Genomic DNA, 18,989 nt, shown 5'->3' on the forward strand with positions numbered 1-18,989 from the left:
AATTTTCTACAATCTTCAACAATTAAGTTTTGTAGATCAGATAATGTTGCATGCGGTATCCTTCACAAGATACGCTGGAGCATAATTTTCGAGCCTACGGGTACCGCTCCTCTTTTAAGAGCACTTTAATCACTGCGATCACGGATCAGAATTAGCTGTTGTTGTGCGTTGATTATTGTAAGTCTCTAGTCTTCAGCGAAGCCAAGAATATGAAGACATATCCGTAAAAGTACCGTACTCGTTAATGATCCAGTTCTTAATAGCTTTTGGACACCAACCTGCCATCCGTAAAATATTACTTTCTTCTACACTGAAAGTAGGGCAGAGTTTCTTTGCATTCTTTGATCTATCTATTTCAACACTACGTACTACAAAAGGTGCCCCAGAGAGAAGAAAAGCTAGACCATGATTATTTATTTAGATGTGCTCCGTACAATCCCATCAGCCTTATCTATTAATCCTTCTAGAGAGAGGTAGCTTTCATGATGTAGAGTGTATACATCTCGCTGTTTGATGAAGATGCGAATTTCATCATTGTTATTGAGTCCATACGTAAAAGGTAGATAAACATAGACCTCACTCCATACTACTACTCGCTGAGTTTCTGCTCTGCTCATGACTCTAGTATCTCCTCCATATTGTTGTAGTAGCGTATAACCTAAGTCTTGGAGAATCTGCCTATGCACATCTGTTAGCTCGATGACCCCTCGCAAACATGTGGCACGATTCCTTTACGTACACCGTGTTTTATAGTTGTGTTTCATACTTATTTAAGATAAAGTTTGTAAGTTAAGTACGTGTGACGATCTAATTTAATGAGCTGATTGTGTTTATTCACAAGACTACGGGTGATGTTACCGATGTGCTTTAAATTCACAGGATGATAGAGCATTACTAACGGTTTCTCAGGAAATATATAAAGACCTTTTTCTCTAATGATAAAGTCGTGCAGGACATGCGAAGTTTGTTGACTACTATACAAGTATGTAATGATTTACAAGTGATGCTTAGATGATGGTCATTGAGAAGAGTTATAGGTCGATCATACTCATGACCTACGTAGAAAATCCGAGCAACGATCCAATTGAATATGTTTGTGATTTAAAGTAAACATTGAATGAGTATCGTCCCGAAAACTGCAAAAGTATTCGGTGAGACATAAGGCCTATAACATTATTATTATTATTATTATTATTATTATTATTATTATTATTATTATTATTATTGAATGAAGTGTCTATAACACATTTATGCGTGATGTTGCTCACTGAAAGCGAGAACTTGTACTCATTTTTACTTAAACTCTCATCACCGAACTGTTCAATGAAGACACTTTCAACGTATTCATGTATATCTTCTAAAAAACAAGTGCTTGACGAAAGTGTAAGCACATACTCATGGTAATAGCATTTTTTTATTGCATTTCGCAATTTGTAGACTTTATTTTAGCTTTCAAACGATACTAGTAAAAAATATGTGGCCGATGATTGAGTTCGATCGGTGGATTAATGTAAGCAGTTGTTCCAGGTCCTTCTACTCGTACGCTGAACGTTCTTGCAACGTTGGTCATCACGCGCACACTGATATTTTCTGTCTACAATCTGGGTTTTATATGAGAACTTTCGACATAATCACATGCGTGTATTCAATATTTGCACGCGGTTTTTATTATAAACAATGTCTGCACTGTTTCGAAAATTGGATAAGACCTAAAACCGTGGAGGTCACTCTACATAACTACTGAAATACCGTACTTCAGATTTATCATTTACGTAGGCAACGTAATGAGTTCAAGGTCCACGACTGTTGCCTAAGTTGAGTACAGTGCTCTCAAGTTCACGTGAGCACGTGGTAGCTGATCTCGCACATACACCTCACTAAAATTTTTAAAACCTATTCGTTTGGCAAACGTATTAACTTCTCCGTGGATTAAAGCTCGATGTGGCAGTACATTTGATAGACATTTGTTGGCGATACGTAGATACCAAGCCCTACTTTTTATTGCACTAGCTTCATGTGAACGCCTTTGCCGTACCTCACAACACAATTGCCTCCTTCAACTTATTATGACCGGGCGAGTTGGTCGTGCGCGTAGAGGCGCGCGGCTGTGAGCTTGCATCCGGGAGATAGTAGGTTCGAATCCCAATATCGGCAGCCCAGAAAATGGTTTTCCGTGGTTTTCCATTTTCAAACCAGGCAAATGCTGGGGCTGTACCTTAATTAAGGCCACGGCCGCTTCCTTCCAACTCTTAGGCCTTTCCTATCCCATCGTCGCCATAAGACCTATCAGTGCCGGTGCGACGTAAAGCCCATAGCAACTTATTATGACTTTCACTCTCCTTCGAATGCTGCTTCGCCTCTTCAACAGCCTTTAGTGTTCTTGCTAAAGCACTAGCACCACCCAGCAGTGATCCTAAAGCCGCAAGTTCGATACACAGCCCTGGAAGGAATCCGCCTCTTTTCGGTACAAGAATAATTCGGGCACGATTGCTAAACATAGCGCTACTCTTACGAGAATTGCTCGATCTAACTACGTGTAGTGATTCAGTAATACCCACACGTGGATTGTATTCTCTTCGAATAGCTTTTTGCACTGCCTTTAAAACGTCTTTCCGTCCAACAGCCTAAGTTTTCCTCTTCATAATACTGGGAAACCTTGTTCTCACCATTTTGTACAGCCATTTAAGAACTGATAATTACAATTTTATGTAATTTTTTATATATTCTTATGAAGTGGCACTTCTTTATTCAGTCAGAAAGAATATTATAAAGCAAAATGACACACCACCTGTCAGGATAATAGGACCACATCTTCTGCTTATCCCTGCTACAATTAAGCAAAGTCATCATGGAACATACTTTTCCTCTACAATTCCATGTTTTATTACTGTGCTATCGGGATGCGGAAGAGACAAATCTTTTACTTGTAGTTATTACCTCTTCAAGTAGCATGCGCTCCCAAAATATTTACATTTTCGCAAAGTCGCTCCATCAACCGCTGTAGACTATTCTACAACCTATTATGCAGGATATGGCGAAATTTAGTTTGAGATATTTAAATTTAATGCGCGTGAGAAAGTACTGCCACCACGTGATGTGCTTCCCAATTCTCTTATGTTCTTTGACGACGTCGCTACAGAACAAATACATGTTATCGTTCATAATTTATTATGCGTCGTAGTAAATATGTCGATTGTTTTTATGTCAAATCTATTCTCGTGTGCCTAAGCAGATGATACGTGACAAGGCTAATATAATTTTTATTTTTGGACTACATGAGGTCAACATGCGACATGTAAATGATAATAATGCTAACACTGACTTTAACATTCAATGACTTTAAAGGAATGTGTGCTACATATTGGTCATCTCAACGTTATCCTTTACAGGACAAACTGACCCTACCTATGGTATTCGGTATGAGGACTACTATTTATGAATAGGTAATGTGAGTATTAAAGTAAATTCCAACAGTCTCTTCGTAAACAGGAAATTTTATGACAAAATAAGAAATGTTCATCATGAACGGTATAGCATGGTATTTGATCATTTTATAAGAATCAACACGTTGGTTACAGACTGCACTTGATCTGGAACAGACAAGATGTCCACGTCAAGTAAAGATATTACAAACGTATCTTCACTTCGCGAAACCAAATTTATGCATTCAAGCAGAAACTGATTTATTTTTGAAAACACAACTTGGTACACCACAAAAAGGGATTTTTAATTCTACTTCATAGTCCAATATCTGAGTCTACTACATGTACTGATACTCGTATGCAAAGGTCTCAAAATAAGGAGAAACCAAAAGAAAAAAAGTGAAGAAGGATAATGATGAATTGGAGGACAAGGAAGAACTCAATTCTTAACATCTTTTTACCATCCAGACGATGGTTATTGTTGAAACACCTACTTCATCAAAACAAGATTTACATTCCTTATCTGAGATTATGGTCGCACTTAAATATCGTAATCAGTGAAAGACATTCATTCAAATCACCTATGGTTCACTCTTTGCTCCTTACATACAAAAACTCTTTACTGGAGAAACCGACGCAACCTACGGCATTCGCTATGAAGGCGACTGCTTTTGAATAGGTAATGCGAATGTTAGGATTACTGACAACAGTCTTATCGTAAAAGGTGAAACGTATAAACCTACTAGTGTCTCTTAGAACTCCTGATATTTTGGCCACCCTACAAAGATATAATTTCGCTGGATGATCTTAAGAAAATAAAGATCAATGCATTTGGCTACTGACGCTACTCGACGTAATTATAAGAAAACAGAAGCTATAAATACAAAAGGGTCGCCAGTATCGTAATTTAATTTTTAAGCTTTTTCCTTCATATCAACTGTACGCACGTGGTCTCAATATTGCTTAGAAGCCTCTGTTACCTTATGCTGACGTAAGGTACAGGAACGACCCCAACTTACTTGTAGATCGTTTGCAACTTCTCTAACACCCTTCCAAGATGCCGTTCATAGATGGGATAAATCAGAGATTCTAGAATTAGAGGAGGAATTACGTCATGCTGGTATTATTGAGTAACTCCTCCACAAAGCAAGACCTCACCTTTAAATATAAGCATTGCACACGAGTTACATAAACCAGATAGTCGCACCTACTATCACACGTGAAAGGGATGATCTATGGCAATCTGAGTTAGTAGAAATCAGTCCTTATGCCTCTAGAAATAAGGAGTATAAATATCTACATACTGTTATCGATGTGTAATATAAGTTTGCTTTTAAAAAGCTGAGCGTTCAAAGACAGCACTTCAATTCAAAGACGCTTTCAAACGAATTGTTCAACAATCAAAACTCTGCCCATGTCGTCTTCAAACTGATGAAAGTAAAGAGTTTTAAAACGGTTTTCCTGTTATCTCAAGACACTCAGCGTTCATCACTATTCTACGTACGGAACAACAATCTCAAAACAAGCGTTGTTCAAAGCTACGAATATATTCGTACGCTCAAAACAATGTGGTTGCGAGAATTTACAGCTCAAGGTTCTTATCGCTGGGTTGAACTCACACCTAGATTTGTGTCTACTTACAAAGATACCCCTCACCGCACTATCGGCACAAAGCCACGTCTTGTTACCTAGAATACATCACGCTTACATGCTGTTCGTATCGTCATTAAAACGGGTGACCCACGTCGCCATCGCTTTCAAAAATTTGATTTTGTTCGAATTAGCACACTCAAGTTTGACATCGCAAAAGATACAGCCCTAAATCGAGCACAGAAATTTTTCAAATCAGCAGAGTTATGTTTACTAATCCAATTACCTATTTACTCCACGATCTTTCAGGACAGCCTATTGAAAGGGGATTGTACATCGAAGAGCTGCAAAAAAAATACGCTGATCACTTTTTAATAGAACGTGTTATTCGCTGTCGTTATAATGAACTGTATGCCAAATGCCTCGGTTTCAATAACGATTTCAATTCATGGATTAATGAAGAGAATGTACTTTGAAATGTTGTTCAGTTTTACCGGAATAGAATAGAATAATCACAAATCCTACTTCCGGTTCACAAGGAACTAGAGAGAGAGGAATCATTTATTGCAATCCAGCTTATTCTGATAGATGCATGCTTTTGTTTGGATTAATTTATCTATTACTACTCGAAATATTAAAATTACGCTTACTCACTATATTGTTATATAGTCTAGAACAACATGTATCTTACCCCCTATTCATTCGTGTTAGTGCTAGGATTAATATGTATCTTAATATATGTCTCCGAAGTCGTGATATCGCCCAGGGCAACTACAGCTGTCACCTTGCTTAGTTAGACTAAATAAAAAATGACTACTCATCTATATATATATATATATATAATTTGTCCTGACTGACTGACTGACTGACTGACTGACTGACTGACTGACTGACTGACTGACTGACTGACTGACTGACTGACTGACTGACTGACTGACTGACTGACTGATTCATCATCGCCGAGCCAAAACCGCTAGACATAAATAAATAAAATTTTGGGCATAGATTCATATTACGATGTAGGTGCTCGCCAAGAGAGGATTTTTGGATATTCCGTCGCTAAGGGGGTGAAAAGGGGGTGAAATTTAAAAATGAGTGTACCTATATCTCGAAACTTTGAATGTTTACAGATGTAAAACTTGGTATTTAGAATCTTCTTTGTAAATAAGGAAACACGTATTTGTTGTTTTGAGAAAATCCCAATAGGAGGGGTGAAAAGAGTGAAAAAGTGGTTGAATGCCTTTAATCAGGATACCGGTACTCATATCTCAGAAACTGATGATATTACAGACCTCAAAATTGATACTTTTGATCTCTTTTACAAATAAAGGAACACGTATTTTTTTGTTTTTGGAAAATCCAATTAATGGGAGGGTGAAAAGGGGGGTGGATTTTAAAAATGAGAGCATCTATATCTCAAAACATTTAAACTTTACAGATGTAAAAATTGGTATTTAGAATCTTCATTAAAAATAAAGAAACACGTATTTATTTGTTTTCGGTGAATCCCAATAGGAGGGGTGAAAAGGGGTGAAAAATGGGTTGAAAACCTTTAATGAGGATACTTATATCTCAGAAACTGAAGATATTACAGACCTGAAAATGTGTATTTGTGATCTCCTTTAAAAATGAAGAAAGACGTATTTTTTATTTTTGGAAAATCCAATCAATTGGGGGGGGGGTTGAAAAAGGGGTGAATTTTTAAAATGAGTTTAACTATATCTCAAAACTTTTAAAGTTTATAGATGTAAAAATTGATATTTAGAATCTCCTTTAAAAGTAAAGAGACACATATTTTTTTGTTTTCGGAAAATCGCAATAGGAAGGGTGGAAAAGGGTGAAAAAGTGGTTGAATGCCTTTAACGAGGCTACTTATATTTCAGAACCTGAAGATATCACAGACATGAAAATTGGTGTTTGGGTTCTCCTTTAAAAATAAAGAAACATGTATTTTTTTGTCTTTGGAATACCAATTAATGGGGGGGGGGGGGTGTAAAGTGGGTGATTTTCTTAAATGAGTGCATCTATATCTCAAAACTGTTAAAGTTTATAGATATAAAAATTGGTATTTAGAATCTCCTTTCAAAATAAAGAAACACGAATTTTTAGTTTTCGGAAAATCCCAATAGGAAGGTTGGAAAAGGCTGAAAAATGGGTTGAATGCCTTTAATAAGGCTGTTTATACTTCAGAACCTGAAGATATTACAGACCTGAAAATTGGTGTTTGGGATCACCCTTAAAATAAAGAAACACGTATTTTTTGTCTTTGGAAAACCAATAAATGGGGGGGGGGGGTGAAAAGGGGATGATTTTTTTAAATGGGTGTATCTATATCTCAAAACTTTTAAAGTTTATAGATGTAAAAATAGGTATTTAGAATCTCCTTCAAAAATAAAGAAACACGTACTTTTTGTTTTCGAAAAATACCAATAGGAAGGCTAGAAAAGTGTGATAAAGGGGTTGAATGCCTTTAATGAGGCTACTTATATTTCAGAACCTGAAGATATTACAGACCTGAAAATTGGTATTATGGATCTACTTTAAAAATAAAGAAACAGGTATATTTTCGTTTTTGGAAAATCCAAATATTGGGGGGGGTGAAAAGGGGGGTGAATTTTTTAAAATGAGTGTGTGCACATCTTAAAACTTTGAAAGTTTACACATGTAAAAATTGGTATGTAGAATCTCCTTTAAAAATAAAGCAGCACGTATTTATTTTTCTTCTGCAAATCCCAATAGGAGGGGTGCAAAAGGGTGAATAATGGGTTGAATATCTTTAATGAGGATACATGTATCTCAGAAACTGAAGATATTACAGAACTGAACATTTGTACATGGGATCTCCTTTAAAAATAAAGAAACACGTATTTTTTTGTTTTTGGAAAATCCAATTAATGGCGGTTAAACATGAGTGACAAATTGAGGTGAATTTTTGAAAGCCTATATCTACAGAATATCTTATAAACGTAAAACGTTACAGACGTAAAAAGTGGGTATTTGGAATGTCCTGTAAATGTAAAGAAACATAGGGGATTTGGTTTTGGAGACTCCACTTAAGGGGAACTAAAAAGGAGTGAATTTTTAAAATGAGAATTTCTACAGTATATCTCAAAAAATTTACATGTTACAGAAGAGAAAATGGTTATTTTTTATCTCTATTAAGATAAGTGTATTTTTAGTTTTCGGAACTACCACTTGGGGAGGGGGGTAAAGTTGACTGAAAATGGTGTTGAATTCTTTTAATTAGGCTACTGATATCTCAAAAATGAAGATGTTGCAGACGTGAAATTTGATATTTTGAATCTGCTTTAAAAGTAAAGAAACACGTATTCTCGGAAAATCCAATTAAGGCGGGAAGCGGGGGTTAAAGAATTGAAAAATTAATTGACTTAATTGTATGAGAATACATACATCTAATAAAAACTACAGTTGTTACAGACGTGAAAATTGGTATTTGGATCTCCTTTAGAAGCAAAGAAAAACGCGTTTTTTGGGGGGGGGGGCATCTTGGGGGGCGGGAGTGAAAAGGAGTTGAATTCCTTTTATGAGGACACATAAATCAAAAACAGAAGTAGTTACAGTCGTGATAGTTGGTACTTAGAAGATCCTTTACTATTAAAGAAAGAAGTATTTTTGCCGGAAAATTCACAGGGGGGGGGGGAGAGTGAAAGGATGTAAAAAAGTGAATTCTTTTTATGGGGATACTTATACCTCAAAACTGAAGGTAATAGACGTGAACATTGGTGTGTGGAATCTTCTTTAAACATAAAGAAACACGCCTTCTTTTTTGGGGGTGGGGGGTAAATAAACCTAACCGCGGTGGGGTGTAAAAGGAGGTGAGACCAATTGATTTTTTTTTGCTAGGGGCTTTACGTCGCACCGACACAGATAGGTCTTATGGCGAAGATGGGATAGGAAAGGCCTAGGAGTTGGAAGGAAGCGGCCGTGGCCTTAATTAAGGTACAGCCCCAGCATTTGCCTGGTGTGAAAATGGGAAACCACGGAAAACCATTTTCAGGGCTACCGATAGTGGGATTCGAACCTACTATCTCCCGGATGCAAGCTCACAGCCGCACGCCTCTACGCGCACGGCCAACTCGCCCGGTCCAATTGATTTTAGTGTTCATAATGTACTTATAAGGAGCCTCCGTTGCTCAGGCCGCAGCTTGGCGGCCTCTCACAGCTGGGTTCCGTGGTTCAAATCCCGGTCACTCCGGATACTCCAGTTTTCCCTGTCATCATTCATTCCAGCAACACTGTCCAATATTTCATTTCATTTGTCATTCATCTATCATTGCCCCAGATGAGTGCTTCGGCAGCCGGCACAATTCCTATTGTCGCCGCTAGGAGGGGGTTTATTCATTCCATTCCTGACCCTGTCGAATGACTGTAAACAGGCTGTAAATTTTCGATGTACTTATTCTGATCATAAACCGATCATTTTTAATCTTTCCTGGGTTCGTTTTCAACAGCCATCTTTTCCTTAGGAGAACATTCTTAGATTACAGTAGATTCTCCTGGCATGTAAATAAAAATTTAACCACATTTAAAATAAACTATAGGAATGAGATTGACCGTCAAATTGTTCACCTCCATAATAAGGTCAATAATGCACGGAAGTGTTTCATTCGTATCGCCAAAAATCCCGCACACTTGCCTACGCGCGCCAATGGTGCTGGTCACATTCTCAACAATGACAATGGCAGCAGATGTAATTTACCCACATGTAGCGGTCTTGCATCTTGCTGTGGGGTCCAGAACATTTAATAATAATAATAATAATAATAATAATAATAATAATAATAATAATAATAATAATAATAATAATATGAATAATGTACTGGTCCGTCGTCAAATGTGCGGACCGCGCTGGAAACGGGTCCTGGACGGGTAATGACTAAGTATGCAGTCCGGCCGCGGGTTCAGTACCGCCAAGGCACCCAAGACGACACCACGCCGGATCTCCTGAAGGATTTGATCCATATTAAAAATGCTTATAGGAAAATATGGCAAAAAATTAGGGATCCAACTGACCGGGCGACCTGGACCTAGCGCGGGAAGAACGAAATCGATTGCTGGAAAGGAAGATTGAGAAATTGGGGGAAACTTGCCGTAATCTGTTAGAAAACGAGTCAGATCGCGAATTTTGGTGGATTCTCGCAGAAAACGAGTCAGATCGCGAATTTCGGAGGATTATATATCTAAAACAATAAGCATTCAGTTACAAATTTCAGCATAATACCGTAGCGAAGCACGGGTATCTTGCTAGTAGCATATGTAAAGATTAGAGTTTGCGAGTGAGGGAAAGCCTGATAGCGAGCAAGTCAACATGCATGTCGATGTCCACGTAATCACTGCATGGTAAAATAGCGTGACATTATTATGTCACATGTTCAGCCCCGCTCTCTTTTCCTAAGTGTTAAACTTACCTGTAGATTAAAGTTTTAATTGTCTCTGGGTGATATAAACAATACTATAAGTCTCTAGAGTTCAAATCCGTAAGCAAGGAAGTTAAATATGATGCTTGTTTTTTAAAGTGGCTTAACATCTAAGGTCTTCGGCCCCGAAGTTAAGATACAAACACTGAGAGTTCGAGACACTAGAAACAGAACGTTACGCGTTGGCTATGACACTAACGTATTTAACTCCACAGTCGGTCAGCTCCGAGACACTGAGGTAACGCTGTAGAGTTTGACTTATGCAACCTATTAGCCCTTACAGCTACTCCCTATTCCCATAAAACAATGTATTGTCGCCATCTTGTTCAGAAGTACTAGATCATATCTGAAACCTTGAGGTTGCTCTCCAGAGGATACGTCCAGTGAATAGCAGCCACCTTGCCTGATAGCCCGTGCGTCATTTCTCGAATGTTAGGCTCAGCTCAGAAGCCCTGAAGTCGCACTCCAGAGACAAGCAATGCGTACGTATTGATCCTTACATCACCTCCCTAAGAGCATTGTGCCATCTTCTTCAAAAGTAGTAGCTCAGCTCCCAGGTCGTGATGTCGCCCAGGGCAATTATAGCTGGTTTACTTAGATTAAGCCCAGACACATAGCCAGAATTACGTCATGTGAAATTAAGCAAGCATTCTATCTCAACCCCAAAGCTCTAAGGCCAGCCAGAACAATTAAAGATGTCATCTTGCTTAGTTAGGTTAAGCCTGCACATGTGGTCAACGTGACGTTCTGTAAGTTTAAGCCTACACATTCTCTCAGATCCGAAGCCCTATTGTCACTCAGAACAATTATAGCAGCCATCTTACCCAGTTAGATTAAGTATGGGATCGAATCTCGAACTTGAGTCTTACCGTTAACACCCCCCACTTGAGTTTAAGCCTGGAGTCGAATCCGTGCCTGATAGGTTAATCTTGCATTCTTGCCCATGATGGCGTTGCCTGTTAGGTTACGCTTGCACACTTGGGTCTCTAATCTTAACGCCCTTGTGAAGTTCAGCCCAGGGTTGGAACTGGGCCTCTGAAGTTAAGCCTGCACACGTAGCAAACCACCCTACTTTTCAAATCGCCCGCCAAGTGAAGTCATGTGAGGTTGAGCATGCACCCTTAGTCAGCACATTCCGTAAAGCTGTGACCTCTCCCAGGCACGTGAGATGGAGGCGGTGGCCGAAGCCATACGCTACTAGCCTGGAGTCGTATCCGAGTCTTCAAGGTTAGGGTTGCACTCTTGTCCATGATGACGTTGGCTATAATGTAGAGCTTGAACTCTAGGGTATTTAACTTGGGTCTGTAAAGTGAACGCCCTTGTAAGGCTAAGCCTGGAGTCGAACCCGGGCCTGTAATTTTAAGCCTGCACACGTAGTCAGCGTTAGGCTATGACTGTTAGCCAGCAACCCGCATTTGAAGTCGCCCGCGCTGTGACATCACAGCACCGTGAGTTGGCGGCCTTCTTCTCAGGATGAGAAGTGAGGAGGAGGCTGAAGCCCTCAATTTAGCCTTCTCCTGTGATTATCACTCTGTTCCACTTCCTGACTTTAAGCATAGGTGATTTTTAATATTCCTAGTGAAACGTTATGATGAGTATTCATCAAATTTGTTGATAATAATTTAGAGAATACAAGGACATGAATTTTCTCTGGGTTTTATATTGGGTTGAAATTTTGTACTAATTTGTTGTTATGAATTAAACTAACACTGCGTTATTTTAAAATGTTGTCGTGTAAATACTGCTTGAGGGAGCGGAAAACAGAGAACAAGCCCATTTCCTGCAATATCAACTAAATTAGATTACTAGCCCAGCTCAGCGTATTCAAATGAAATATTTAACGAAAGTCACTAAAAACAAAGAAAAAGGTTGATAATGTCGGAGATGGAGAAATATAAATCGGTATAGGGATTGATTTTGAGTATTTCACTGTGATAAGAATACTCGTAAAGATAAGGACAGAAATTCAAGATATAAAGTAGTGTTTTTCCTGCATTTAATTCGACGGAGCTTTTAGGATAGTTTTAAATGTACAACAGGGTTAGAAAAGTTACCTACCATGTGTGGTTACAGAGGCGTAGAGCGAGTTAGACTGGAGAATACTACGAAAGAAAGGATTCAAGCCGTGTAAATTTAGGTCCTGGACCCATCGTCTAGTGGTTAATAAGGCAGAATATGCTTTCCCTCAGGTAGATACAAGAATGGACTGATTTAGGAATATGCAAGATAGTTCTGTGGGAAGAGAGTCTGTCTCTCAAACGTTGGCTTCGAGTTCGATCCCCACCACAGAATTTGTTTATTTCCCCGAACTCAATTGTCACGTAGGAAAGGAAGCCAACCAAGTAATACGACTGGATACATGCAACCACCGTATGAACATATCATTGTATTAGGGGGCATTAACACTAATATAGGTTTCTCAGCACACTATCACACTGAGAAATTACATGACAAATTCTCCTCATGTGACATGACTATCTTCCGATTAATCATGTGCATATTGCTGACAAAATTTCCATAACTTGATTGAACTCAAAGTGACAAATAACCCATATGAAGCAGGAAATCACGGGAAAATTTCAGTACCGACCGTGTACACTCACGCCCTTATATTCCTCGCTTATTCTCTTCGTATTTCATACCATAAACCTGTATACTGCACCCTGGTGGGGGTGTGATAAGCGTCATGCAATTGTAATTATGATGAATTATTGAGGAATATATATTTCATTGTCAGAATAAATAATATCTTACTGTACATACAGTAAGAACAGGCCAGGCCGAGAGGGCAGGTTTCACCATACCACAGACTGCTGTCTCCAGTGAGATTAACAAACACAATGAGTGACAGAATTATGTTTCTCAGAAATTGTAACAACGAGGAAAGAGAGAGGATAACTTGTTGCCAAAGTTTTCCTAGCCCCGGGCAGTCTTGGTAGTAGCAACAGCGCAGAGAGACGAGTGAAAATTTCTGAGAAATGACGTAGGGGTATCTCCAGGTAACTAGCGAGAGTTGAACGTGGGGTTGGCACTGGAAGAAAAAAATAGGAGCCTTCCCGGTCACGTGGTTAAGGTGGACCAATGGAAAAATTCACTTGACCAAAGCAAGGCGACAACTTCGTATTGTAAGAAGCACTAGCGAGGCTAACTCCGTGGATTAAACTGATAGAAAGAAGTGAAATATCGATTCAGAATAAAGTGGAATTTAGGAGCCTTACTATACCATAAAACTCATATAAAGTTAATAATTGCGGGAGATTGCATGGTGTAATTCTGAGAATTCATGGACGCTATTCGCTGATTGGCTGAAGTCAAAGGAAGCCACAAAAGAGCGCGAAACCCCGAGCCGGGATACGGCAGCTAAATTCGCGAATATATCCATTACCAGCGAACGATAATAGTTGAGAATTGGTATAGAGCATTTGAGAACATAATTACATCATTGGATCATATATTAAAGCCACGGGCCAAACCGCAAAGGGTCGTATGAAGATATCGGGACTGTGCGTCCCCAGATGACCTCCGTTGAACTCGGAAGAGAGGGGATACAAGTATAAATATGAGGTCGTAGACAAGGACTCGCAAGTACTTCTGACAAAGTGTTCGGGCGGATACCACGCCAGTGGTGCGTAAATACTTCTGACAAAGTGTTCGAGCCGTGATTACGCCAGAGGTACGAGTGTGTACTTACTCGTGGAGTAGAGTTCGAAGTATTATATTGTTACATAGTACAGTGATTCATGACGTGATGTAGCTCATATTACAGTCTTGAGCAGTCTACTAGTATGAAGTGTTTTAAATAGACAGGACTCAGTAAAGTATAACTTACGGAATGTAAGGTTCTACCAACCGATTAGGAAGTGCGTTACATGAGAACGGTCACGAGTGTTTATGTCACCTAGTAAACAGTCCATTCTAAACTGATACCTGGTCAGCTACACGAACGTGAGACGGGAAATTCAAGTGCGCGCACGGGCCGTTGTAAAGGGAAGCCCGAGGTATCCCATGTTCCTAGTGTCTGGGAAAGGAATGAAGAATGTATATCTACATTAAGTGGGCTAGATACAAGGCCGAGAGTGTAAAATTTGTGAATAGGATTTAGGGTGGAAATTATTCCAAAGTGCAACAGTTAATTTATTGGTTTTTATTCAAAATGTGTAAAGTTGAAAAGGGTCAAGTATTAATTCTTCAAGCTGGCATGAATACCAGTGGAATGCATTGCTAAAAACCGGAGGGGCTATGGCTTCTCGTCCGGTTTTAGCAGACTACAATGGCAGAGTTGAGTACCTTTTAACATACTTATAGATTGCTATCGTTAGGGGGAGGAAATCATATTATTTTATCATGGTAACTTGATTGTGAAACGAGCCGTTACGACTCGTATAAATTCAAAGATAGATAGACAAAGGGACAAATTAATATGTAGATTAGATCGAGCACTCATCATAATTTTGATTATTAAATAGAGTATAGTAGGGTTGAGTTGTTCATTCAAGTGCTTGAGTTGTTTGCTATGATATGGAGCACGTTTCACGTAAAGATAATGTAAATATTCATTTAGGAGTGCTTCCAAAGTGTTTTTCCGTTATCGGGATTTTTATAGATATTAAGGCATGTTGTTAAGATAATCCAGAGGTAGGATTGCCAAGTGATTTAAATTGTTGTGGGACGGAATGAAGTCCATTGATTTGTTTGTAAATATCGCGAAGTTCGCCAGTGGACAAAATAATAATAATATGTACAAGTGTCGAAGTAATACATTAAAATTTGGTAATGTGTAAAGGCGTGTTTAATAATAATCTTTGAGAATAAAGGCACGGGCTTAGTTGGATAGAATGATTGCAAATTAAAGTAATTTAAATGTGGAGATCACATGTGCCGTGAATAAGTATAATTTGTGCAGTGAATCCGGTTTTAACACTAATTTTTGATTTAACGTTTTTGGACTCCATAATAATCATAAATAAATTTGGTAGAAACGAGATAGGCACTTTTATAATATGGTCACGCTATGTTTGAGATCCAGAGTGATTTGAGCCAAAAGTTGAGATTTGGAGTTTGTGGGACAGAAATCCGGCCCGAAATGAAAGTGAATTATACTGATGTTGATGAAGAAATAGATGGATCTTAATGCCCACATAGAGGTTGTATTTATATACCGGTGTATTGAGTGGCAGAATAGAGTCCACACACCGAGGGTTAATTTGTGAAAATGTTTTGAAGATTTACAATGGATAAATGGACTTCAAAATGGAAAAGGAAGGAATAATTTAACACTTGCAGAGATTGGAGGTATTTGCCCAACTGCGAGGTGTTATGGGATTTGAGAATTGTCTTAGGAGCATATGGTCTCCATGAATTAACGGCAGTACGAAAATAAGGTTGCGGATTCGAACACTATTATGTCCCGACCGATGTGAATTCGGATCTTGGTGATTTCTGTTTGGAAGAGAACGTATGTGACTAAATTATAAAGATGAGGAATAAAAAAAATCAGGCAAGCAACACTAGATATACACTTCTGTCCCTAATTCCGCCAAAAATTCGTCCATGTATAATAGATCATTCGTAGTGGCTAGGCCTCGACTTTGGAATTCATTACAAGATGCTGTCAGAAACTCTCAGAGAATTTCAAAATTTAAGACTGTATGCCAATATTACCTGATGAAAACTGCTGATTGTTACGTGTGATTGGCGAAGTATGATAGGTTGTGTGATTGAAGAATGTACGCTATTAACATTCTCATTTTACGTACATGTGATGCATACTGTTCGCTCTCATAATATTAGATTATTATTTTAATATTGTAGTGAATATGAACATAATATTTAGCTTTCACGACATGAACAGTCCGGCTCCATGGCTAAATGTTTAGCGTACTGGCCTTTGGTCACAGATGTCCCGGGTTTCATTCCCGACAGGGTCGGAAATTTTAACCGCAATTGGTTAATTCCCCGTGCACGGATACTGTGTGTATGTATCGTCTTCATCATCAGTTTATAATCATCACGACGAGCAGGACGCCTAGGAGCGTAAAATGAAAGGACCTGAACCTGGCGATCCGAAGTCCACGGACATATCCTTGCACAAAAAGCCATACGCCATTTTACCACAAGAACATAAAGTTTAAGTATTATTGCTGTTTATGGTCATATTTTCCTTTCTCTTTAGGTTATATGTTTCCTGCTATGTTTGTGGATTGGCTTATGCTTTCAGATTATATTTTACTTGTTTTTTAATTATGAATTCTTCTTTTCCTAGTTTTTCACTTTTAAGATGCAGATTTATTTTGTTTGTTGATGGATCTTTGTTTTGTTGCATCATTATATGTTCTCCAATTTTTTATTATCTTAGTTATTTTTGACTTTAAAATGGAACAGTAGGCCTATATTTCGCTTGTTATCCTGTAATTTGCGTGATTAAGCGTATGAGCGGGCCACAAGTCCTAACTTCTCCAATGTTAAATAAATAAATAAATAAATAAATAAATAAATAAACAAATAAATAAATAAAAAAATAAATAAATAAATAAATAAAAAATAAATAAGTAAATAAATAACACACATAAGGCGATCTGGCTGGGCAGCAGTAGTTTTGGTTGATCATGACCACTTATACCTTAATACCTATGTATGCGACGGATTTGTCTATTTTAAGGAAATGGAACGTGGCTCTTTCACCTTCAAAGAACGGTCCATAAACTCCTAGTTTCTAGATAACAGTGATTCACGCAAGTACAGTTAACGTCGTGTTGACCTGACAGACCCTAGAGTAAGTTGCGGATCAGTTGACAATAACGAAATGAGGTCACGTGTTCGCTTGATTCTTTCAAAATACGTGCCATTCCGGTTATGATTGCTCTTCGCTATGGTATTATTTTTGCTATTTGCTTTACGTCGCACCGACACAGATACGTCTTATGGCGACGATGGGATAGGAAAGGCGTAGGAATTGGAAGGAAGCGGCCGTGGCCTTAATTATGGTACAGCCCCGGCATTTGCCTGGTGTGAAAAATGGGAAACCACGGGAAACCATCTTCAGGGCTGCCGACAGTGGGGCTCGAACCCCCTATCTCCCGATTACTAGATACTGGCCGCACTTAAGCGACTGCAGATATCGAGCTCACTATGGTATATAGTAGTGGTTGGTGACATACGAAAATATTATTTCAGGGTGTATACTATATTCTCGATATAAAATGTCAACTTTTGATACTAAAGTAATAACTAAGTTTTTTGGTAGAGTTGTGTAATTACTTCAAGGTCAAATACTAGTTTTAGTGGTTCTGGATTACGACTGATGTTCTATATTCCACACCAATTTCCAACAACAAAGGCTATAATGTGCATAAGCTTAAGTATTCAGATTATATTTTACTTTTTTTGGTTATCAACTCTTGTCTTCCTAGTTCTTAATGTCTGTGTATGCGACGGATTTTTCTATTGTATCAACTTCAGGAAAGTTATTAATTTTTATTTCATTGACTACTTCTTCCTATAGGTAGTTTTGAATTAGCCAAACATAGATCTTATCAAAAATATGACGCCCGTCTTCTATTACACTAGTTTAGTTATACAGTACATTGGATCATGTAAGAGAGAGACCAATATTAGGAAAACCACGGTTCTCGATGTTAAAAAGCCAGTCTGCCCTACTATGAATATCTACAAAATACCGTCTCAGATGAACAGATTTCCTCAGCAGTAGCCAAAGGACGACAAGCCAAGAGAATAGGCCTGTTGACTCGTACGAGCGCATGGATTGATACTGCCATATTTAATACTCATATGCATGTAATGAACATTTAACTTTCAGTTAAAATATGAAAGTGAAGAGAGGAAACATAAATTAGCTCATATCTGTTTTCATTAGAATTCAAATAAGTTGCCTTACGGCATAGAAACGGCAACCACGTAATTTTTACGCTGAAAGCGTCAATCATATCACATGGCTAGGTAAACACCGTTACAAAAATAGACATCAAAAGGAAAGGTTTAGAGGACACCTGGAATCAATGACAGGGAGTGGCTTAATCATTGCAATAATATAATCATTTGAGCTTTAGATTAATCGAACAAGGGACAGATCTAACTCATCGTTGAGTGAGGGTAAGGAAAGACAAGACCATGAAGGGTGGGAAAATCTAAAGTGTCAACATTTGCTCTAGTCTTTTATATGAGAACTCGTGCTTACTGAATAACACTATTCAATATGTAATCTCCAAAACGTTATTAGCTTTGAAGTATAGTCTTATCATGATGTTGAAAGAATGAAAGCAAGAAGGAAGAAATAGATTAAACGAATTCTGCCATTCCTAAGCCGAAAATTTCAATTTTGAAATTTCTGCGGGTAGTAGCCATTGGAACAAAAAACATAACTTTCCTGAAGTTGATAAATAACCTATTCTACACCATATTTAGTTGAAATCACTCTGATACGATGAGATGATACTAAATCTATATGCTTGACGAATTTAGGTATTGAAATATCTTAATTACATTGGAAATATGCATCAATGATCAGAAATATTCTGGAGAA

This window comes from Anabrus simplex, chromosome 2 (genome assembly GCF_040414725.1).
Source record: "Anabrus simplex isolate iqAnaSimp1 chromosome 2, ASM4041472v1, whole genome shotgun sequence".
NCBI lineage: Eukaryota > Metazoa > Arthropoda > Insecta > Orthoptera > Tettigoniidae > Anabrus > Anabrus simplex.